Source organism: Pseudorca crassidens, chromosome 9, assembly GCF_039906515.1.
Source record: "Pseudorca crassidens isolate mPseCra1 chromosome 9, mPseCra1.hap1, whole genome shotgun sequence".
NCBI lineage: Eukaryota > Metazoa > Chordata > Mammalia > Artiodactyla > Delphinidae > Pseudorca > Pseudorca crassidens.
The window spans coordinates 98,223,385-98,247,165 of record NC_090304.1 but is presented as its reverse complement, the minus strand read 5'-3'; the positions used below and the strand labels follow the sequence as shown (position 1 = coordinate 98,247,165).

The 23,781-nt window shown below is 44.8% G+C and overlaps 1 protein-coding gene across 1 annotated transcript in view; it reads right to left on the bottom strand.

Moving 5' to 3' along the window:
- The window catches only part of SORL1 (sortilin related receptor 1), a 258,666-nt gene extending 250,053 nt beyond the window's left edge, over positions 1-8,613 (bottom strand). The window contains exon 1 of the mRNA XM_067751357.1: positions 8,407-8,613. The gene's annotated coding sequence lies outside the window, so the exon portion shown is untranslated. The remainder of the gene's footprint in view (positions 1-8,406) is intronic.
- Between the last annotated feature and the right edge of the window lie 15,168 nt (positions 8,614-23,781).

Genomic DNA, 23,781 nt, shown 5'->3' with positions numbered 1-23,781 from the left:
CGAGGGCTCCAGGTCCCAGGAGTAGGAAGATCAAAGTCCCTGCACTAGGGATGAATTTGGAGCATCCCAGGGACAGAATGAAGGTCAGGATGGTTGGAGCAGAGTGAACGTGTGTACCTATATGTTGTGGGGCAAGGGCCAAAGTAGAAGAGGTGGGAGCGTAAGGGACCAGGAAGGAGAGGCACGCAGGAGCCAGATCACGAAGGGCCTCGTGGGCATTGTAAAGACTTTGGAAATGACGTGTTAGGCTCATATGCCTTGTTTCTATGTGAAATCACACTTGTTACTGGGGACTACTATGTTCACCTTTTAAGTATTCACAACCATTTGTGTAATAATCAACTCTGGACTTCTGCTGGAGGTTGAGGTCTGGATTTGCCATGTGAAGTTTTCCAAAGCCATCCCTTTTCCTTTGTTGAAAGTGGAGACGTTATCTTTTGGCATATCTGCTATTTTCCATGATTTTTCAAAGGTCACTTGGAGTGATGCTGAGTCCACACCTGCAAGTTCCTCCAATATTCAAGGATATAAAACAAATCAGCCTGGAGACATGAACACACGTTTAGTGAGTCAATTCTTTTTTTTTTTTTTTTTTACTAGAGCGTCACACATCTTCACTGATGTTTCTTTTTGTAGTATTTGTGCTGTTCTTTTCCGTTTGAAGAGGTCACTTGACGGTGAATAGCAACTGAACTGATTCTGCCTTCTACTGGTTGTTAAAATTGTACCGTTTTCCCTACTTTCTTTTTTTGCTCTGAACACACTAATCTTGCTTGGATTTTTCACATGAATTTTAGCTCATATCGTGTATTGTTTTCTAAACGTTGATGTTTACATGACCTTTTTGTCGTTTGTGTTTATAGCAATTGATGGTGGTAGTCACCTTCCTCCCAGTTCCCCAAACATCAGGACATTTTGACTCTTCAGTTTCCCTTGTGTCCAACATTTGGCCCCCAGTCCTTATGTTAGTTAGGACCCTCTGTTGAAAGTTGTGGAAATATGGCTCAGTTGATTTATGTCCAAAGGAAATGGACTAGCTCATATGATGGGGAAGTTCACTGATTTCCACCACAGTAGGATCTAAAGTCTCAAAAATGTTAACTGGACTCTGTCTTTTTGCTTTGTTTTTTCTATTTGTTTTCTTTCTTGGGAGGGTCTTTAGCCTCACCACAGCAAAAAAAAAAATTTTTTAAAGAGTCTCTTTTCTGATAGCACCAGGAAAAATCAGTCCCTGGGGGATATGGTGTTCTCACTGGCCAAGTTTGGGGTATGTGCCCCACTCAAGCCTTATGGCTTGAGCTGGTAAACTTGGTTCCTCAAGGGAAGATCAATCAGAATTCTGTTTCAAGAAGAGAGAATGGATATTAGGTTAAGTGTAAAACAGCCAGTCTCCCTAGAGTCTTACACATCTCCCTCTATAACGTTGCTTGTATTTGTCCTCCTCTCCCCATTTCCTCTGCCTCTCCTTCAGCTGAGTTATGTTGGATTTTCTCCTGGACTGTTAAAAAGGGCTCTTAACAAATCTTCCACCTTCTGGTTTCATCAGGATGGCCATATCACACAATTCCACATGCACAAATTATATGAAGGTATGCAAACGCTGTGCAACACCCTGGACCCGACTCTTTTCCCAGCTCCACTCCCTCTGAAACGCCCAGAGGAACCTCCCAAAGTGTAGTTCTGAGTGTGCCAGAATCTGCAGAGACCACCAGACCAGGAAGAAGGTCAGAAAGTTCATCACTTTAGATGGGACTTAGAGGGGACACAGGGATACCATATTTAGAAGGTAGGCACTGGAATTTGATAGAACAACGAGAAAGAATGGCTGCACTGTATAGAACCAACTGATGTAAGAAATACAAAGCAATACAAGAAACGTTCGCTAACCACAAAGAGCTTTTGTAGTACAGTAAACATGAGAACCAGGAAGGGCCATATGAGGGGTCCTGTCCATATTTCATAGATAGCTTGGGGCTGGAACGATGAGGGAGAGCATCATGATAGAGGTGGCATCTGAGCTGGCCCGTGGCAACAGGTAGGGTTTTACTGGCTAAGAGGAGGTGAGGAGGGCGCATGCCTGGCAGAGTGAATGGCTCAAGCAAAGACATGGCAAGTTTGATAGGAGGTTAGAGAACGGGCCCTTGCCCAGATTGTCTGTGTCCTGGTAGCTGGAGACAGATTTGGAGACTAAGTTCAGGCTAAATTGTGGATGGTGTTGAATGTATTGAATTTGGGGGATGGTGGAGAGGTGTGATGTGCTAAAAAAGAAGTATAAGCCAAAGGACAAGCAGATGCTTTTCTGGTGGTCTGTAGGGCCATTTATCTTTCTATGCTTTTAAGAGAGTGAGTGGGAGAGTGGCCCAAGCTCTTAAGATCCAGCATGGGGAGCCCATTTCCCACTCTGGTGTAGCTGGCACACTCCTGCTCTCTGCATGAGGGGGTGAGCCTGTGCCTTAGCAAGCAGGACTCATGCTCCAGAACAGACTTCAGCACATGGGCCCCCAGGACCATCCTGATAGAATCCTTAATCCTGGCTCCACCTTTGCCTCCAGCCAGGCTGTGTTTATTTGGGATTCGCTGGTGTAACGGAGGCAGTCCCAGGCAGGCTATGCAAGGTCTGGGAGCAGCCATGGAGACAGTAGCAGAGAGATACAGCGTGGGGGCCCTATTTGCATGCTCAGCTGGCCTGAAAGGTCAGCCAGGGGATCTTGTTTGTGAAAATATAAAGGAGCATAAGCTGCTGGCTGTTTCTTTCTTAATTTTTTCTCTCCCTCTTACCCTGGCACTGGGAGCTGAGTTATGCTTCTTGCCAGGATCTCTCCTTCCTTGTCAACTGACTGCCTCTCTTTCTTCCCTTCTCAGAAGGAGGGATGGGTTTCTTGGCTGGATTTCTAACAGCTTCAGGAAGGCCTTCCAGTCTCTGCTGACAGAGGCTGGCTTCAGTGTGGCTTCTGCGACACGACACGATATGCCAGGACTTGGCCCTAAAGTGTCTCAGGAAACACACTTCAGCAAGGCAGTCCTGCTGTCGGCTCAGGGGTCCCTGGAATGGGGAAGGAAGGGGTGGTGGAGTTAGAATGCATCTGTATGAGGTGGGTGGTGTGGCCATTTGGGTGGCTTCCCATTATCCATGATGGCAGGCCATCAGGATGAGGTCACAGTTGCCTGCTCTCTGACCCAGATTAGTTCAGAAAGTGCTGGGCAACAAACAGATGCCCAGATGTCCTGTGGGGAAGATTCATTTCTGTACGACTTCTTCCAACTCCCGGGCTGCCTTTCAACAATAGCCTGCTCCTGCCTTTTCTTATGTTCTATTGATGGTGGTGCGATTAGGAATAGACCTTACGAAACCAAAATGCAGGTACCTCTACCCCACCCCATCAGAAGAACAGATAAGCATCTGTCAGTCTGAAATGTATCTGGACTTTGGTTGTAAGACGCTAGAGCAATCCCCCTGACCTGCATGAAGGAAGCCTACGACTGACCCTTCGTAAGAAGGAAGTACCCACTGCAGGTTAAGAGAGCATCTGTTAGATGGCCAACAGACACATGAAAAGATGCTCAACATTGCAAATTATTAAAGAAATGCAAATCAAAACCACAATGAAGTATCACTTCACACCAGTCAGAAGGGCCGTCATCAAAAAGTCTATAGAGGGCTTCCCTGGTGGCGCAGTGGTTGAGAGTCCGCCTGCCGATGCAGGGGACGCGGGTTCGTGCCCCGGTTCGGGAAGATCCCACATGCCGCGGAGTGGCTGGGCCCGTGAGCCATGGCCGCTGAGCCTGCGCGTCCGGAGCCTGTGCTCTGCAACGGGAGAGGCCACAGCAGTGAGAGGCCCGCGTGCCGAAAGAAAAAAAAAAAAAAAAAGTCTATAGATATCAAATGCCATAGAGGGTATGGAAAAAAGGGAACCCTCCTGCACTGTTGGTGGGAATGTATATTGGTGCAGCCACTATGGAAAATAGTAGCCTTAAAAAACTAAACATAGAGCTACCACATGATCCAGCAATCCCACTCCTGGGCATATACCCAGAGAAAACCATAATTCAAAAAGACACATGCGGGCTTCCCTGGTGGCGCAGTGGTTGAGAGTCCGCCTGCCGATGCAGGGGACACGGGTTCGTGCCCCGGTCCGGGAAGATCCCACATGCCGCGGAGCGGCTGGGCCCGTGAGCCATGGCCGCTGAGCCTGCGCGTCCGGAGCCTGTGCTCCGCACCGGGAGAGGCCACAACAGTGAGAGGCCCGCATATCGCAAAAACAAACAAACAAACAAACAAACAAAAAGACACATGCATGCCAATGTTCATTGCAGCACTATTTACAATAGCCAGGTCATGGAAGCAACCTAAACGTCTATCAACAGATGAATGGATAAAGAAGATGTGGTATATATATACAATGGAATAATTCTCAGCCTTAAAAAAGAATGAAGTATTGCCATTTGCAAATGGATGGACCTAGAGAATATTATGCTTAGTGAAATAAGTCAGAGAGAGACAAATACTATATGATATCACTGATATATGGAATCTAAACAATAAGACAAATGAATCTATATACAAAACAAAACACACTCAGACATAGAAAACAAATTGAGGGTTACCAAAGGGGAGAGGAAGGGGAAGAGGGACAAATTAGGAGCATGGGATTAACCAATACAAAGTACTACACAGAAAATAGATAAGCAACAAGGATTTACTGTACAGCACAGGGAATTATATTCATTATCTTGTAATAACCTATAATGGAATATAATCTGCAAAACAATAACTGAATCACTATGCTGTATACCTGAAATTAGTGCAAAGTTGTAAATAACTATACTTAAATAAAACATTTTCTTTTAAAAAAAGAAAGAGGATCTCTTAGCGTCTGGTAGACACAAGCAAAAATTCTAGCTCACCCACTTGCCTGTGAGGCTGGGCAAGTCACACTCACAGCACCAGTTTCCACACCTTTTAGGTAAGTGCTCACCTCACAGTGACGTTAGAAGGACTAATCAAGGTAATGCACATAAAGGGTTGAGCGCAGCGCTGGGTGCTTAGTCAGCACTCGAGAAGCGGTAGATAGTGATTATTAATGCAGCAGTGTTGCCTTTATTGTTTGGCACTGATTAACCAAAGGAGGAAGAATGGTCCTGAGGCGGGACTCTGCATACACACAGCTGTTGCTCCCACAAGCAGTCCAGGATGATAGCACTTACATGGGGGGCTAGTTTAACACAGTATTAATTTTAAGATGCAGCTGGGTCATCCCCAGGCTCCAGTGCCTTCCTGCTCCTGGCTGGCACACTGCCCTGGAGAGACAGTCTTCTCTGTGGCATCCGGATTGACCTCAGAAGGGTGTTTGCGACTCAGCGATCAAAGGGTTGTTAATTTTACACGCATATCATGTTAACACATGTTTTAAATGGTCTCATTAGTTTTCCTGCTGATGTTCAGCTCTGAAATTATTGCTTTGCCTGTAGAGCCCCCGTGGACGTGAGCTCTCGTTTTTAGGGGTAACACTCCCACACATCCATAGATCTAGGACAGCTGCCATTTGGGCTTTCCCTGTGGTTCAACTGGTCCATGAGATTGGAGAAGCAGTAAGTCAGAAACCACTACTTTGATGTCTGGTTGGGATAAATGCAGGTAAGGGCAACTCATTCGCACAAATGCAGGGTAAGAGCTGAGCGTGTCGGTGAAAAGAATCAGGTGCTACAATGGACCACAAGCTTGAGAGCAGTCAGCAATGCAACTCAGTTCAAGTGCCTGACACTGATTATGGTAAGTGTGTGTGTGTGTCCCTTATGCTCAGCCTGGTAACCACCCCAACACCCAAAGAAGAAACATTTGACAAAACAGGTTGTCAGTACATCTTCCAAAATTCCAAAGGAGGTGTTATTTTAAGGCCAGCCCTGGGGAATAACTCTACAACAACCCTTCTGGCAACGAGTGCCAGAATGTTACATTTTTTATTTAGTCTCTCTGCAAGCCTCAGAACCTTAACTTCTCAGAGATTCCTTTAAAATAAAAGTTAAAAATTACTCCCTAAAGCCTTGATTGTTGAAATATCTGGCTATGTATGGTACTGTCCTGAGCCCCTTTTAAAGAAAAAAAGAGAAAAAACACTGTGGCTGGGCAGCCTAAATAGCGTTCCTCTCCCCCTTTTTTGGGCCGGAACAGTGACCAGCTCCTTCTGACAGGGCGTGAGTGATGGGTGCTGAGAGCGCAGGACCATTTGTCAGAACCAGGCCTCCCGTCAGCAGTGCAAGAGATTGAAGGTCATGCTTCAACTTCGCCACAGCTGTCATCCATGAAATGGAACCCTCAGCTAAGCATAATCCAGCCCACAGGCAGAACCTGTGTGTGTCTCACCAGCAAACCCAATCACAGTAAACCTCAACTGTGGGCCCTTCGGGGCAGCGCCCAGCTGCTGCTACTAAGCCAGCATGTGCAGGCACCTGGCAGAGGTAGTTGCCTGGACTGGGCATCGTTTTACCCTCACAGCAACTCCATGAGGTAGATGTTATGATTCCCATTTTACAGATGAGGAAACTGAGAATTTGAGAGGTGAAGTGAGCTGTTAGGTCTACCCACTAAGTAATAGGATCAGGATTCAAGCCCAGATTCTCTCTGAAGCAACTCCAAATTATCTAAGGAAACCCAGGTAGGATCTGACCTGTGGAGAGGTGGATCTGGTGCCCATCCTGCAAACCCACTGTTCCTTAGGAAGCAGGGCCACCTGCAGATTTATTAACAACCATCTGATATATTCTGGCCTTTGATTTTTTCATAGTTAAGCATTTAATCCAAAGGAGTCATTAATAACATTTGAATGTGCTTTTAAAGGATAGTATGCCTTGGGACTTCCCTGGCAGTCCAGTGGTTAAGACTCTGCACTTCCACTGCAGGAAGTTAGATCCCTGGTCGGGAAACTAAGATCCCCTCATGCCTCGTGGCATGGCCAAAAAAAAAAAAGACAGTATGTCTTAAAAGACATCAATTTGTTTGATAGATCCTTATCACAGAAAATTTAGAAATATAGAAAAAAGAAAAATTACCAGTCACTGGTAATCCCACCGTCATTAGCATTCTGGTATTTTTTCATTGTATGTGCATATAAATGCATGATAAAATACAAATTGGAATATAAATAAAATCTGTTGACTCCCATTTCCCTCTCAACCTTATATAATAAGTATTTCCCATAAATTAAATATTCTGTGAAAGTAATATTGTAAAAGCTTTAAACAGGTTTTTAGGACACAGTAAATGCTTAACAAATGATAGCTATTCCTATTTATTATATAATATCCCACTGAAAGGACTATAATTTATTTTACCTTTCTGATTTCGATGAAAATTTAGGTTATCAGTCCCCTCTCCATTATTGTAAACAATTGTACCAAGAACCTTCTGTACATAAAATTGTGTCTAAGTTTCTCACTAATTTCTTAGGATAGATTCTTGCTAAGTAATTTCTGGATCAAAGCTTAAGCCATTTTAAACTTGTTATTTCAAATGCATGTCACCAAATGGCTTTCCTAGAAGGAGTGTACCTGTTTAAATTCTCAGATCGGTATAAGAGAGGGTTCATTTCCTCCCGCACTGAATTTGTGTGATGGCTTGACTTTGGAGAGCAGAGTTCTATTTAAAACACAACCTGAAAGACCCATGCGCTTCTCACGCATGGAGAGAGTCAGCAAGCATGCAAGCTGGCCTTGAGATAATGTCAGCGAGATCTGGGGATTTCCTCTTCAGGAACACAGTTCTGAGCTACCATTGTTCTGCCCTAACCTGGCCCTTGTTATGTTTCCCTGAGAACGCGTGTGCTTCTCTTTATGTAATAGTCACCCCGCTGGTGATGACTCCTTTAGCATCGTTCCTCCCTACTGGACTGTAAACTCCACGAGATTAGCTCTCTTTCACCACCAGCCCTGAGCCTGGTCCCCGATGCGCACTCAGTGAGTATTTGTGAATGGGAGAACTGCAGCTGCACATCAACATGCCCTAAATTAAGAGTTTTGAGCTGAATCATCCTCTCGTGGCTGTCTGCATTTAAAAATGGAAAAAGTATTTCTTACATAGGATTAAACCAAACAGCAAATTACAGAACATTGTGTACTTCATGATCCCAGTTTTGCAAGACAGAGAAAGAGGTAGGGAGAGAGACAAGAGATGGAGAGACCTTCAGAGGCGGGGAGACCCAGAGTGTTACCAAAAGTGGCGTCCAGCTGCTCGCCACTCTGGAGCCAATAAAATGCCCAAATGACACCCAAATGGCCAAGTCCCCAAATGACACTCAGTGCTCACAAACGGTCCTCAACGTCAGACACCCATCAGAACCAACTGGCAAAATGCCCAAATATCACTTCGTGCTCAAAAGAGAAGTTTGCCCGGGTGCACACCGGTGGACTTACACGGTCTTGGAGCTCGTCAGCTCATCCAGATGCATGTTTCCATTCCACCAAGGAAAAGCGTACATTGGCAGCCAGCGCCGAGCAGGAGAGAAACAGGGAGGATCTCCCCCCAAAAAATGGTTTCAGCAGCTGCTAGAAGTGTCCCCCAAATCCGCCTCTCGGGGCCAACTAGCCAGAGCAGCGGGCTCATTGCCACCATCCCGGCGCGACGCCATGTCCAGAGGCTCTGCTCGGAAAATCCCGGGGAGCCAGATGTCGCGAGAGCACAGCCCCACGTTAGGCGCCACAAAACTGTTACCAAAAGGGGAGGCCAGCTGCTTGCCGCTCAAAAAGCCAAGAGGCAAAGTTGGTGGAAAGGAGGTTGGCTTTATTTACTTGTTTGTTTGTTTATTTATTTATTACATCTTTATTGGAGTATAATTGCTTTACAATAGTGTTAGTTTCTGTTGTATAACAAAGTGAATCAGCTATACATATACATACACCCCCATATCCCCTCCCTCTTGAGTCTCCCTCCCACCCTCCCTATCCCACCCCTCTAGGTGGTCTCAAAGCACCCAGCTGATCTTCCTATGTTATGCAGCTGCTTCCCATTAGCTATTTATTTTACACTTGGTAGTGTATATATGTCAGCGCCACTCTCTCACTTCGTCCCAGCTTACCTTTCCCGCAGCGTCCTCAAGCCTGTTGTCTATGTCTGCGTCTTTATTCCTGCCCTGCCACTAGGTTCACCAGTAAGGAGGTTGGCTTTATTTCGGAGGCCGGCAACCAGTGGGGAGCGTGGACACCTGTCCAAAGGCCAGGGATAATCAGTGGGCAAGAGATTTTATAGATGGAAGGAGGGGGCTACGTGCAGAAACAGCACAGTCAGCTCTGACAGTCATCTTGAAATTAGTCATGGGGTGGTCTGATCAGCATCATCTTGATTGTTTTAAGTACAGTTAGTCCTTAGTTCCAGGATCGGTTTGTTCCCATTTCTTTGAGGCCAGTTCTTGGAATTGTGGCAGCTTGTTATGGCTACAGTCTGGTCATCATGTAGTAACTTTTCCACCTGATGGGGGTTTCAGTATCTATAAGACAGCTCACAGGATGTGGCTCAGAATATTATCTATAGCCCTTGAGGAGGAACCAAAGGTCCTTGACTTTGCTTAATGACTAAAGTATTATTATATGGTCTCATTTGACTGTTTTCCTTTGTTTCTGCATTTTCTCACTTCTCTGATTAAATTATTCTTTGGCTAAAGTTTTTCTGCAGACAAAAGCCCAGCTAAGGACATGGGGGCCAAGGACCATAAGGTCCTGCTCCATTTCAAGAGACAGACAAACCCTGAAATATTAATCGTGGTCATTGCAGGCTGGTGATAAGGTTTTCCTTTTTGTGTTTGTGTTTTCCAAAATATTTATAATGTCCATTAATAGGAAATATTTTTTATTAAAATTATTATCAGATCTCAAATACTTTGCAACCTGTTTGGTATTATGGTGAACTGGCAAATTTCACCTTATTTACAGAGTCCCTTTCATCAGCTGGAACCACCTTCTTTATGTGCCCTCTTCTCTTCCCAGGGCTGTAATTTTTATTTTAACTTGAAGACCTGGGGTGGAGAGGAAAAAGAAAAACTTACAAAGCTCCTAGCAATCTAGAGGCTGATTTTCTCCAAACCAGCAAATCTCTTCAGGGAGGTGAGGAATGATCTTACTGAATGAAAGGTGATCTAAGGTCAGCATTAAATAGATGTGTTGCTTTTCCCAGAGTTGGCTGAAAATATCAAGTGACTTCCTCTACTGAGAAGTTACAGTTTGATGATTAACAGAATTTCCTCACAGCTTTACAGGCTTCAATTTTTATTCCCCCAAGTGCTGTCCTCATTGCCTTCTCTCCTCTTCAGGGACCAGCTCTTAGAGATCCCAGTCCCCAGGGAGGAATGGCAGAGTCGCAGTTTCCAAGGCAAGATTGGGTACTAAGGGGAAGCATGGGAGGGGAGGAGCGGGGAGGGAAAAACCACAGTCTCTGACCCTGAGGGGCTTATAATTTATCTGATATGTCTTTTAGTGCTTGAAAATTTCCCTCCTCCCAATGTCACTCCCACCAACCACCAGTGATTGTAGGATCCTATGGCTATAAATACATAGTCCCTAGAAATACATACTCCCTGAATTTTCTGAAATCATATAAAGGAAAATGTATAACTCTTTTCATCAGACACAAGTTAGAACATGTGTTTCTCTTTTTGCCTTAATTTCCAGGCTTTGTGGATTAAACTCATTGCTTCAGTGCAGTGACTCTCTAGTCCCCAATTCTTTTGCATACTACTCCTGCCGCTGGTGTATAATGTCTTATTTGCTTGGTCCATCTTTATGTGGACTTGTATTAGGTCACCTCATAAATTATTCTAATCCACTTTAGATGCCCTTTTGTACTAAAGTGTGATATATATACTCATTCGTTCATTTATTTATTCTATGGGTTGGGTAAAGGGTAAGCTGCTGTAACAAAAAGTGACACCCCCTTCTTTCTTATATACACACTCCCAATGTGAGCAGCCCAGGCTGGCAGGTGAGCAGGAGGCTCTGCCCCATGAGTTCTTTTGAAGAGCCAGGTTCCCAAGTCTCGTTGACCTGCCATGTAGTGGGGTGATGTCATTGCGTGATCAAGGGTGAGCCATAATCACGTCTGTATTTCAGCTTGTGGGAAATTGAGAGACAAGAACTTCAGGGCAAACTGCTTATCATTTTAAAAAAATTAATAACTTTATTTTTTTAGAGTTATTTTAGGTTCACAGCAAAATTGATCAGAGTACAGAAAGCTCCCATATCCCCCGTCTCCACACATGCACATACTTCCCACTATCAACATCCCGCACCAGATTAATACATTTGTTACAATCTATGTACCTACATGGACATGTCATTATCAACCAAAGACCATAGTTTAAGTTAGGGTTCACTCACATTGTTGTACATTCTGTGGGTTTGGACAAATGTGTAATGACATATATCCCCCACTGTAGGATCAAATAGAATAGTTGCACTGACCTAACCATCATCTGTGCTCTACCTATTCATTCCTTCCCCCACCCTCTGGCAACCACTGATCTTCTTACTGTCTCCATAGTTTTGCTTTCCTTTCCCAGGACATCAGATAGTTCAAATCTACAGTATGTAGCCTTTCATATTTTTCAGTATTCAGCCTTTTCAGATTGGCTTTTTTCACTTAATAATATGCATTTAGGCTTCCTCCATGTTTTTTCTTGGTTTTTTAGCATTGAGTAATATTCCATTGTCTGATACATCACAGTTATTCCTCTCAACTACTGAAGGACACGGTCACTGATTACAAGTTTTGGCAATTATTAATGAAGCTGCTATAAACATTAGTGTGCAGGTTTCTGTCTGGACATAGGTTTTTCTATTTTGTTGATGTTCAAAGAAAAAAAAGTAGCTCTTAGGGCTTCCCTGGTGGCGCAGTGGTTGAGAGTCCACCTGCCGATGCAGGGGACGCGGGTTCTTGCCCCGGTCTGGGAAGATCCCACATGCCGCGGAGCGGCCGGGCCCGTGAGCCATGGCCGTTGAGCCTGCGTGTCTGGAGCCTGTGCTCCGCAGCGGGAGAGGCCACAACAGTGACAGGCCCGCGTACCGCAAAAAAAAATAAAAAATAAAAAAATAAAAGCTCTTAATTTCATTGATCTTTTCTATTGTCTTCTTAGTCTCTATTTTATTTATTTCCACTCTGATCTTTGTAATTTCCTTCCTTCTAACTTTGGGCTTATTTAGTTCTTCTTTTTCTAGTTCCTTGAGATGTAAAATTAGGTTGTTTATTCGAGATCTTTCTTTTTTCTTAATGTACGCATGTATCTCTATGAACTTCCCCTTTAAAATTGCTTTTGCTGCATCCCATAGGTTTTGGTATGTTGTATTTCTGTTTTCACTTCTCTCAAGATATTTTTTTATTTCTCTTTTGATTTCTTCTTTGACCCATTGGTTTTTCAGTAGCATGTTGATTAATTTCCACATATCTGTGAATTTTCCAGTTTTCTTCCTGTCTTTGATGTCTAGTTTGATACCATTGTGGTCAGAAGAGATGCTTGATATAATTTCAGTCTTCTTAAATGTATTAAGACGTGTTTTGTGGCCTCACATATGATCTATCCTGGAGAACGTTTCATGTGCTCTTGAGAAGAATGTGTATTCTGCTGCTATTGGATGGGAAGTTGTGGTTCTCTGTATCTGCCCATTTTTCTCTCTAATTTTAGGGGCAGTGGTTTGCCTTGTGACCTAACTTTTTTGACAGACCTAAGAAGAGTTGTTGATTTTCCAGTTTGTTCAGTTTTTTACTTGCTGGATAGAGTGGCGACTTCCAAGCTCCTTACATGCTGGAGCAGACAGTTGCTTATCTTTATTTTTCTTTTTAAGTCTTTATTGAATTTGTTACAATATTGCTTTTTTTTTTTTTTTTTTTTTTTGTTTTTTTTCTTTAGCGGTACGCGGGCCTCTCACTGTTGTGGCCTCTCCCGTTGCGGAGCACAGGCCCGGACGCGCAGGCTCAGCGGCCATGGCTCAGGGGCCAGCCGCTCCGCGGCATGTGGGATCTTCCCAGACCGGGGCACGAGCCCGTGTCCTCTGCATCGGCAGGTGGACTCTCAACCACTGCGCCACCAGGGAAGCCCCTCTTTTTTTTTTTTTAATGTTTTTTATGTTTTTGTTTTTTGGCCAGGAGGCATGTGGGAGCTTAGCTCCCCGACCAGGGATCAAACCCACACTCCCTGCATTGGAGGGTGAAGTCCCAACCATTGGACTGCCAGGGAAGTCCCTGCTTATCTTTTAAATTAGAAATAAACTGGAATTTGTCCTCATCACTTCTGCTTACACCCATGGCCCAGTCACAGAGCCAAATAAGCTGCAAGGGAGATTGGGAAGTGTAATCTCCGTCACGTTCATTTATAAAATATTTTTGGTTGCCTACTATATGCTGGACATTGTTCTAGGCACTGGGGATGTAGCAGTGAACAAAATAGACAAGGTTTTTTTCTGTTGAGGGGAGAGAGGGGTAAACATATGAATGAATGAATGAATGAATGCTAAATTAATTAATTAAATAGATGATTTGTCAGATGCTGATATATGTGATAGAAGGAAACCAAAGGCAGGGCAGGCGAGTAGGGAGTGTGGAGAGTAGAAATGTCAATTTAAAATAGAACAATTGGGGGGGCTTCCCTGGTGGCGCAGTGGTTGAGAGTCTGCCTGCCGATGCAGGGGACACGGGTTCGTGCCCCGGTCCGGGAAGATCCCACATGCCGCAGAGCAGCTGGGCCCGTGAGCCATGGCCGCTGAGCCTGCGCGTCCGGACCCTGTGCTCCGCAACGGGAGAGGCCACAACAGTGAGAGGCCCGCGTATCGCAAAAAAAAAAAAATAATAATAAATAAAGGACAAAAATAAAATAGAACAATTGGGGATGGCTCACTTAAAAGGTGACATTTCAGCACAGGCCTGATGGAGGTATGGGAGTGATTCAGGGCTATACTTGAGGTGAAGAATGTTCCAAGCAGAGGGAGCAGCTCAGAGGCTCTGAGCAGGGGTGCGGGGCTGCTGGCATAAGTGAGAAGCAGCAAGGGGGCCGTGTGGAACAGAGTGGGTGGTGGGGCTGAGGGTGAGGACTCATAAGAAATGAGGTGATTCCTTGGACTACACCGTGTAGATAATGATCAAAATCGTATCAATTTGTTTCAAAAGTAGTTATCGAAGACCTGTTTTTCATTCATTTATTTATTCATTAAATAAATGCATTGTGCCTCTCTTACCTGCCAGGCCCTATTATATGCGTGGGCAGTATAATAATGGGTTAGATAAAGACTTGCTGTAAATCAATAAAGAGAGATAAGGCCTTGCAGTGGTTAAGATTCCACACTCCCAGAAAAGGGAACCCTCTTGCACTGTTGGTGGGAATGTAAATTGATACAGCCACTATGGAGAACAGTAGGAAGATTCCTTAAAAAACTAAAAATAGAACTACCATACGACCCAGCAATCCCACTCCTGGGCATATACCCTGAGAAAATCATAATTCAAAAAGAGACGTGTACCACAATGTTCATTGCAGCTCTATTTACAATAGCCAGGGCATGGAAGCAACCTAAGTGTCCATTGACAGATGAATGGATAAAGAAGATGTGGCACATATATACAGTGGAATATTACTCAGCCATAAAAGAAACAAAACTGAGTTATTTGTAGTGAGGTGGATGGACCTAGAGTCTGTCATACAGTGTGAAATAAGTCAGAAAGAGAAAAACAAATACCGTATGCTAACACATGTATATGGAATCTAAAAAAAAAAAAAAATTGGTTCTGATGAACCTAGGGGCAGGACAGGAATAAAGACGCAGATGTAGAGAATGGACTTGAGGGCACAGGGAGGGGGAAGGGTGAACTGGGATGAAGTGAGAGAGTAACATTGACATATATACACTACCAAATGTAAAATAGATAGCTAGTGGGAAGTAGCTGCATAGCACAGGTAGGTCAGCTCAGTGCTTTGTGACCACCTAGAGGCGTGGGATAGGGAGGGTGGGAGGGAGGCTCAAGAGGGAGGGGATACGGGAATATATATATACATATAGCGATTCACTTTGTTATACAGCAGAAACTAACATTGTAAAGCAATTATACTCCAATAAAGATGTTAAAAAGAAAAAAGGGCTTCCCTGGTGGCACAGTGGTTGAGAGTCCGACTGCCGATGCAGGGGACACGGGTTCGTGCCCGGTCCGGGAAGATCCCACATGCCGTGGAGCAGCTAGGCCCGTGAGCCATGGCCGCTGAGCCTGCACGTCCGGAGCCTGTGCTCCGCAACGGGAGAGGCCACAAACAGAGAGAGGCCCGAGTACCTCAAAAAAAAAAAAAAAAAAAAAGACTTCACACTCCCAATGCAGGGGGCCTGGGTTCAATCCCTGGTCAGGGAACTAGATCCCACATGCATGCTGCAACCAAGAGTTCGCATGCCACAACTAAGGAGCCCACCAGCCACAACTAAGACCCAGCGCAACCAAATAAGTAATATAAATAAGATTCTCTCAGGTGATAAAGTTTATCTTTTAAAACTACAAAAGTTTATCCAGTGTGATAGGTAATCTTATGTGTCAACTTGACTGGGGCATGGGATGCCCAGGTATCTGGTTAAACATTATTTCTGGATGTGTCTGTGAGGGTGTTTCTCGGAGAGATTAGCATTTGGATCTGATTGAGGAAAGCCAATTGCCCCACTCAATATGAAATGGCATCCTCCAACCCCTGAGGCCTGGATACAGCAAAAATGTGGAAGAAGGGAGATTCTCTTTCTTTGCCTGACTGCCTATCTGGAACATCTGTCTTTTCCTGCCCTTGGACTGGGACTTACACTGTGGGCACTCCTAATTCTCAGGCCTTCCAATTTGGGCTAGAATCAAACCACCAGTTTTCCTGGGCCTCCAGCTTGCAGACAGTACATCATGATACTTCTCAGCCTCCAAAACTGTATGAGCTAATTCTTCATAATAAATCTCTTTATATAGATCCTATCTATTCTGTTTTTCTGGAGAACGCTGACTCATAAATCTGGAAATACAAAACCATCTGCAGAGTTCTATAGAAATACAGAATTCTGTAGAAATACAGAATCCCCATTGCGAGCACTTTCTCTAGACTCTTAGTTCCTTGAGGGTGGGAATTGTACCTTTATTGCTAAATTCATTCAACTAAACTTTTTTTTTCAAATAAAACACAAGTTACTAATGAAAATAGCAATTAAAGAATACAGTTATTGTTTATTTAGTGTGTAAGCAATGCCAAGCACTAGTGAGCTGGTAATTGATTTATCTTAGTGTATTTAATTATCATACCAACCTGGTAAGGAAGGTAGTATTATCCTTATTTCCAGATTAGAAAACTGGGATTTAGAAAGGACAAGTAATTGGTGTAAGGGCACACAGCTAGTAAGTGGTAGGTCTAGCATTGGAAACTGAATCTACCTGACTCCAAGTCTTATCTTTTTTGCTACCGATACCCTCAATGTACAACATGGAGCTTTTCAAGGTCACTTATCAAATAAAGAGGTTTGTCTAGATGATCTTGGCCCAGTCCATGGAGCACTTGTTGAGTTCTTACTATATAACAGTGCTGAGCGCTAGGAATACGAGGTTGAAAGGCATGATGTTTCCCATAAGGAAAACAGGCAACTTAATAGACATTCCCTGCACTAAGGTGAGTGCTCTGAAAGACGTGAGCCCAGAGGAGATGCGGCACATCCTGGGATTCACTGACCTTCTGAAAGAGGTCAAATCTGACCTGAGTCTTGGAGGATGAGTATAAGGTAGGCAGGTGAAAAATGGGGACAGTATTCTAGGGAGTCAAAACAGAATGAGAAAAGGCACACAATGTGAGGTGACAGGAAGGGGACCCTCCTTCTCCATTCCTGTGGCTTGTTCCCATATGGAGGGCAGTCCCCTATCCCTTCCTGCCCACTCTCTCACCCTTTACTTCTCCTCAGGGAGAACTGGAGAGTTCTGAAATTGGACTGAATGCTGGAGTAAATCTGAGAAGAATTGACAAAAAAGACTGGAACCTGGCAAAAAAAAGATATTCTACATCCAAAGACATAATGAAGAAAGCACGAGACAGTAGAAGGGGTGCACTCAAAATACAATCAAATCCCATACCCCCTGGGTGGGTGACCCACACACTGGAGAATAATTGTACCACAGAAGTTCTCCCACAGGAGTGAGAGTTCTGAGCCCCACATCAGGCTGGGGATCTGGCATCAGGAGGAGGAGCCCCCAGAACATCTGGCTCTGAAGGCCAGTGGGGTTTGATTGCAGGAGCTCCACAGGACTGGGGGAAACAGAGACTCCACTCTGGGAGGATGCACACAAGGTCTCAGGTGCACCAGGACCCAGAGCAAAAGCAGTGACTTCATAGGAGCCTGGGCCAGACCTACCTGCTGGTCTTGGAGGGTCTCCTGGGGAGGGGGGGCGGGTGGCAGTGGCTCTCTCTGGGGTCCTAAAAGCTGGTGGCAGACATTTGGGGGAGGATTCACCTATACCTGGAGGCAGACAAATTGCTCGGGTCATTAGCACCAGACCTGGCCCCACCCAACATCCTGTGAGCTCCAGTGCTAGGACATCTCAGGCCGAACAACCAACAGGGCGGGAACACAGCGCCACGCATCAGCAGGCAGGCTGCCTAAAACTTCCTTAGCCCACAGCCCCTCTACACACACCCCCTAGACACGGCCCTGCCCACCAGAGGGCCAAGATCCAGCTCCACCCACCAGTGGGCAGGCACCAGCCCCTCCTACCAGGAAGCCTTGCACAAGCCTCTAGACCAGCCTCACCCACCAGGGGGCAGACACCAGAAGCAAGAAAACTACCATCTTTCAGCCTGGGGAACTGAGTCTGCAAACACAGGTCAGAACACATCCTGGGACCACCTGGTTCCTGGCCCTTGGGTGACAAGAGGGGCATGTACTGCTGGGACACATAGGACATCCCCTACAGAGGGCCACTTCTTCAAGGTCAAGAAAAGTAACTAAGCTACTACATACACGAAAATACAAATAGAAATTTAAACAAAATGAGGCAGCAAAGAAGTCTGTTCCAGATGAAGGAACAAGATAAAACCCAGAAGAACATCTATGTGAAGTGGAGAGAGGCAATCTACCCGAGAAAGGTAAGTCCTGAGCTACTTCAGGGGAGAAGATCCAGCCCACGTGGGATAGTGTAGGAAGATGAAAGAGTGGGGCAGAAAGCAACCCTTTGGGGGGGTTCAAATATTTAAGAAGTTGGCAGACGAGGAAGACTCTGTGAAATAGGACAAAAAGCAATCAACAGAGATGTAGAAGGAGACTCATAAGAGATGTCAAAGAAGTAGAGAATTTCAAGAAGAATTGAATGAGAAATAGTGTCAAACACAGTAGAAAGGCCCAAGTAGACTTAGACTGGAGTGTCCAGTGGCTTTGGCAATTTGGAGGTGATGTTCTTGAAAGCAGTTTGAGTTGAGTGGTCTGATCAGAAGCCAGGTGGCAGTGGGTTGAAGAAGTGAAGACCCCAATTATTGGGGCTATTTTCAAGATGCCTGGCTGAGATGTCAAGGGGAGGTCAAGAGAGACTTGCTCCTCAAAAGGTGAATCTTGATGTATTTATAGGCTGAGGGCAATGAGCTAATAGAAAGCAAGAGAGGAGATTTATAGAAGAAAGGGGAGTATGGATGGAACGAGATTTATCTCAGGGTGAAGGAGGTCATGAACAAAAAGCTGAGGTGGGGGTAGGGAGGAGGGTGTGTGTGTGTGCAGACGGGGGTGGGGATTATCTTGAACAGGAGAAGAGATACCTTCTTCCCTGAGACCTGAAAAAGGGTGAAGCGTGTTTATAAATGAGATAAACATTGTGTTGATGTTTTGGGTGGAGACTGGAGGAGACAGAGGAAGCAGAAGTTCATGCTGGTGGCCTTCACCTTCTTGATGAAATAGGAGGCAAGGTCATGTGCTGAGAAAATGTTGGGGCTTAAGAATGGAGTGAAAGTTTAGCATGAACACCAGGCGGAATGGGAGAGGACACAGTAACTACGGAAATGGTGACCTACCCTGGAATTGGCGGGGTTAGAGAAGAAAGAGAAAGCCAGAGTCTCCTGCAAACTGGGTGAAAATGGAAAGAGCAAGGAACTCAGTGGTCTATGAAATACTAGTGGTGGCAATGAAGGCATGAAAGAGAAGTGGGCATCAGCAGATAGCAGTATTTTTCAATTACTCAGTTCTAACACAGTAACTAATATTTGAACAGCTCTCTACATTTCAGGAAATGCTTTTGCAAACCTATTTCATTTGTTTTCACAGCAGCACTATGAAGCATATGTTATTGTTTTCCTATTCTGCAGAAATGGAGAGTCACAGAAATAGTGACTTACTTGAGGTCAGAGGAGTAGTAAAGGCAGGACTTGAAACTAGATATTCGGTCCCCAGGCTTCACACAGATAGGATTTGATATTTAAAGACATTGGTGATCCAAGTCAGGAATAAAATATATGCCTTGGGTTGACTTTTCTAGGAGGAACGGTGAATCTTTTCTCCTCTACTTGTGATCCTAAGCACAGGGCAGCCAAATGGCTCACTATCAAGGTGACTCTTGGCTTTACTGGGCTGATTGACCCACACAGCCTACAGAGGTCCACACATGCCTCGTGTTAGTTCACATCTCTGTGCTTCTGTACTTGCTGCCCTTCTGCCTAACATATTCTCCCCGTGGTTGTCTCCTGGCTAACTCCTACATCTTGCAAAACCCCCCAACCACCTTTCTCCCTGAAGGCTGAGCCAAGTGCCCTATTTTGTGCCCTTAATTGTACACTGGACTCTTCCTTTATTCCATCCCATTGAACTTGTTGCCTGTACACCTGTCTCCCTCACTAGACTAAGAGCACCTTGAAGCCAAGAACTGTGTCTTATGTCTCTTTGCAGCTCCATACAAAGTGCCCAGCACAGCCCTTGGTGCAAATAAGGGTCAGTCACCTGCAAATATGGAAAATAAGACCCTTTGGCACAACTCTCAGTGGAAACCAACTAAGAGCACGAGTTAGGCCATCACGTGGTCAGTCTGAACACAGCCTCACCCTTCTTTGGCTGAGATGACAAGATGTGACAGAAGTATTGAGGGGCAGATCATTAGCAAGAGCTTTCCTTCCTTCCACTGAGACTTGTCTTCCTTTTCTCCTCTAATGGTCTAGCATTTCAGCAGATCCAGAAATTGACTACTTTCCCCCACCTCTACTACTACTACTGCTGGTCCCAGCCAACATCATCTCTTGCCTGGATTATTGCAACAGCGTCCTGACTGGTCTCCCTGCTTTAACCTTCACGGGGTGCAGCCCATTTCCAGCGCAGCGCCAGAGGGATCCTGTTACCACGTAGGTCAGATCATGTCCCTCCTCTGCTCAGCAGCCTCCAGTGGCTCTCAGTTCACCAAACGGGAAAGCCCAGGTCTTTTCAAATTCGTTCAGTGTCCCACGTGATCTGGCCCCTGTGAATGTTTTTCTTTTAAAATTTTATTTATTTATTTATTTAGGCTGTGCCGGGTCTTAGTTGTGACATGTGGGATCTTCCTTGCGGCATGTAGGTTCTTTGTTGTGGGCCTGTAGGATCTTTGTTGCAGCATGGGGGATATTTTATTTTATTTTATTTTATTTTACTTTTGGCTGCGTTGGGTCTTCGTTGCTGCGCATGAGCTTTCTCTAGTTGCAGCAAGTGGGGTGCGTGGGCTTCTTATTGAAGTGTTTTCTCTTGTTGTGGAGCACAGGCTCTAGGCACATGGACTTCAGTAGTCATGGCACTTGGGCTCAGTAGCTGTGGCTTGCAGGCTCTAGAGCACAGGCTCAGTAGTTGTGGCGCATGGGCCTAGTTGCTCCGCAGCATGCGGGATCTTCCTGGACCAGGGCTTGAACCCGTGTCCCCTGCATTGGCAGGCGGATTCTTAACCACTGCACCACCAGAGAAGTCCCAGGGGATCTTTTAGTTGCAGCATGTGGGCTTCTTAGTTGCAGCATATGGACTTCTTAGTTGCAGGATGTGGGATCTAGTTCCCTGACCAGGGAATCGAACCCCGGCCCCCTGTGTTGGGAGCGTGGAGTCTTACCCACTGGACCACCAGGGAAGTCCCCTGGCCCCTGTGAACTTTTTGACTCCACCTTCTACTTAACTACCTTGGTGTCCTCACTGTTTCTTACCCACCAGGTCCACTCACCCCAGGACCTTGCGTTGCCATTCCCTTGCCTGGAGTCCTCCACCAGATTTCATCATCACCCTCTCCTTTCCGCCCTTTGCTCTCTTACTCAGCTACATCCCTCTTCATAAAACTTTTTATAAAGCTTTTATTTTTATTTTTGGCAGCACCACGTGGCTTGCAGGATTTTAGCTCCCCAACCAGGGATCATTGCGGCCCCCGGCAGTGGAAGCGCGGAGTCCTCACCACTGAACCTCCAGGGAAGTCCCTCCCTGCTTTATTTTTTACTTAGCACTAACACTGACTAGAATACTACGTGTCTTACTTACCGATCTTGTTTATTTTCTGTCTCCCCCAGTAGGACAGTGAATTAGGACCGCTTGGGTCATTTCTGTATCCCCTGTACCCTGAACGGTGTCTGGCACAGAGGATGCAAGGAATATTTGTTGAAGGAATGAGTTCTGATTCAAGGCTGACCTCTTATCTCCTGGTTAAAAATGGATGGTTCTCAAATTGTTTCATATGCATTAATTTGGTTTGTTTAACTAGAGTATATTCTTTTCAAAAGTAGAGACCTGGTTTACACTTTATGCCTGTTAATTAATGCAAAGTCGTGGCCCTCATAACTCAACTGCATCTGTCCTTTGTCCCATCCTCCCACTCTATGCCTGGGCCCATTCTTCTGCTCTGTGCCTGGATCCATCCTTTCGCCCAGCTGAGGCCTGGGTCAGCTCGTCCCTCCCAGACCACCGTGCTTTCCTTTTTTTTTTTTTTCCGGTAAGCGGGCCTCTCACTGTTGTGGCCTCTCCCGTTGTGAGCACAGGCTCCGGACGCGCAGGCTCAGTGGCCATGGCTCACGGGCCCAGCCGCTCCGCGGCATGTGGGATCCTCCCGGACCGGGGCATGAACCCGTGTCCCCTGCATCGGCAGGCGGACTCCCAACCACTGCGCCACCAGGGAAGCCCTGTGCTTTCCTTTTAATGCCCTCTACTCCTCCTGTTGCCTTGTCTCAGGAAAACCTCATCACTCCTGGAGAAAATCTTCCTTTCCATCGCTTCTGCTGATTTAATCTTTGCTTTTTAATCAGATATGAGGAGGGGGGGGTGGGAGTGGGGAAGGTACTCAGACCATCATACATCATTTTATGGAAGAAAAAGCCTGACATTTTCATTGGCAAATAAATTCTGGAGCTCCGGGACTGGAAAGGACCTAAGAGGTCAGCTCATTCATCCTCACACCTCTGTGTCATTCTGTATTGAAAAACCGTCCTCCAAATGCAACTGTCTAATTTTTCTCTGACTGCACTCTGAGGAAGCTACTTCCCTGACCTCCTTCAATAAGATGTTTTAGTGTCTTAGTGAAAAACATGAAATTATTATTAAAGCACTTGCAGTGCAATAGAGTTATGGAATTGGAGCACAATAAACGTAAATGTACAAACATACACTCAGTAAATGATTCTTTTCTTCTTCCTTGCTTCTTTCCTCTCCCCATCCCACCCAGATGCATTCCATGTTTAATGAATCATCTAAGTCTTCATTATAAAATTTTCAAATCCAAGAGAACCTTTCAGCTTGATGATCCCCCTAAACTTTTTCAAAGACTGTCCCTAAATCATTCCCACCTGAACATAACTGCAGACGATTTAGCGGACAGACATCACAGTCTATGGAGACTGGCTTTGACTCCAGCTCCAAAATGAATCAGCAGTGTGAATTTGGGCACTTGACTTCTTACCATCTTTGTTTCCTCATCTGTAAAACAGGTGTAAAATTGCCAAGGTATGGAAGTGACCTAAGTGTCCATTAATGATAAATGGATAAAAAAAGATGTGAGATATATATATATATATATATATGTATATGTATATAATGGAATACTACTCAGCCATATAAAAGAATGAAATTTTGTGATTTGCAGCAACATGGATGGACTTGGAGGGCATTATGCTAAGTGAAATAAGTCAGACAGAGAAAGACAAGTACTGTATGATATCATTTATATGCGGAATCTTAAAAATACAATGAACTAGTGAATATAACAAAAAAGAAGCAGACTCACATATATAGAGAACAAAGTAGTGGTTACCAGTGGGGAGAAGGAAAGGGGGAGGGACAATATAGGGTTAGAGGATTAAGAGGTACAAACTATTAGGTATAAAATAAACTACAAAGATATATTGTAAACACAGGGAATATAGTAAATATTTTATAATAACTATAAATGGAGTATAACCTTTAAAAATTGTGACTCACTATATTGTATACCTGTAATTTATATAATATTAGACATTATTTATTTATTTTTGCTGTGCTGGGTCTTAGTGGCGGCATGCGGATTCTTCATTGCCATATGTGGGATCTTTTAGTTGCGGCATGCAGACTTTTAGTTGCAGCATGCGTTCCCCAACCAGGGAATCGAACCCCGGCCCCCTGCATTGGGAGTGTGGAGTCTTACTCACTGGACCTCCAGGGAGGTCCCCTGAAACTTAGTATGTTAATCCATGAAAATGATAATAATGATAATAGCTAATATTTAATATGTATTGCTCATTGAATATATGTCAGGCATTAAGAAGTACTTTACATATGTTAGTTCATTTAATAGTAAATCATGGAGTTGTTGCTTTCGTTATCATT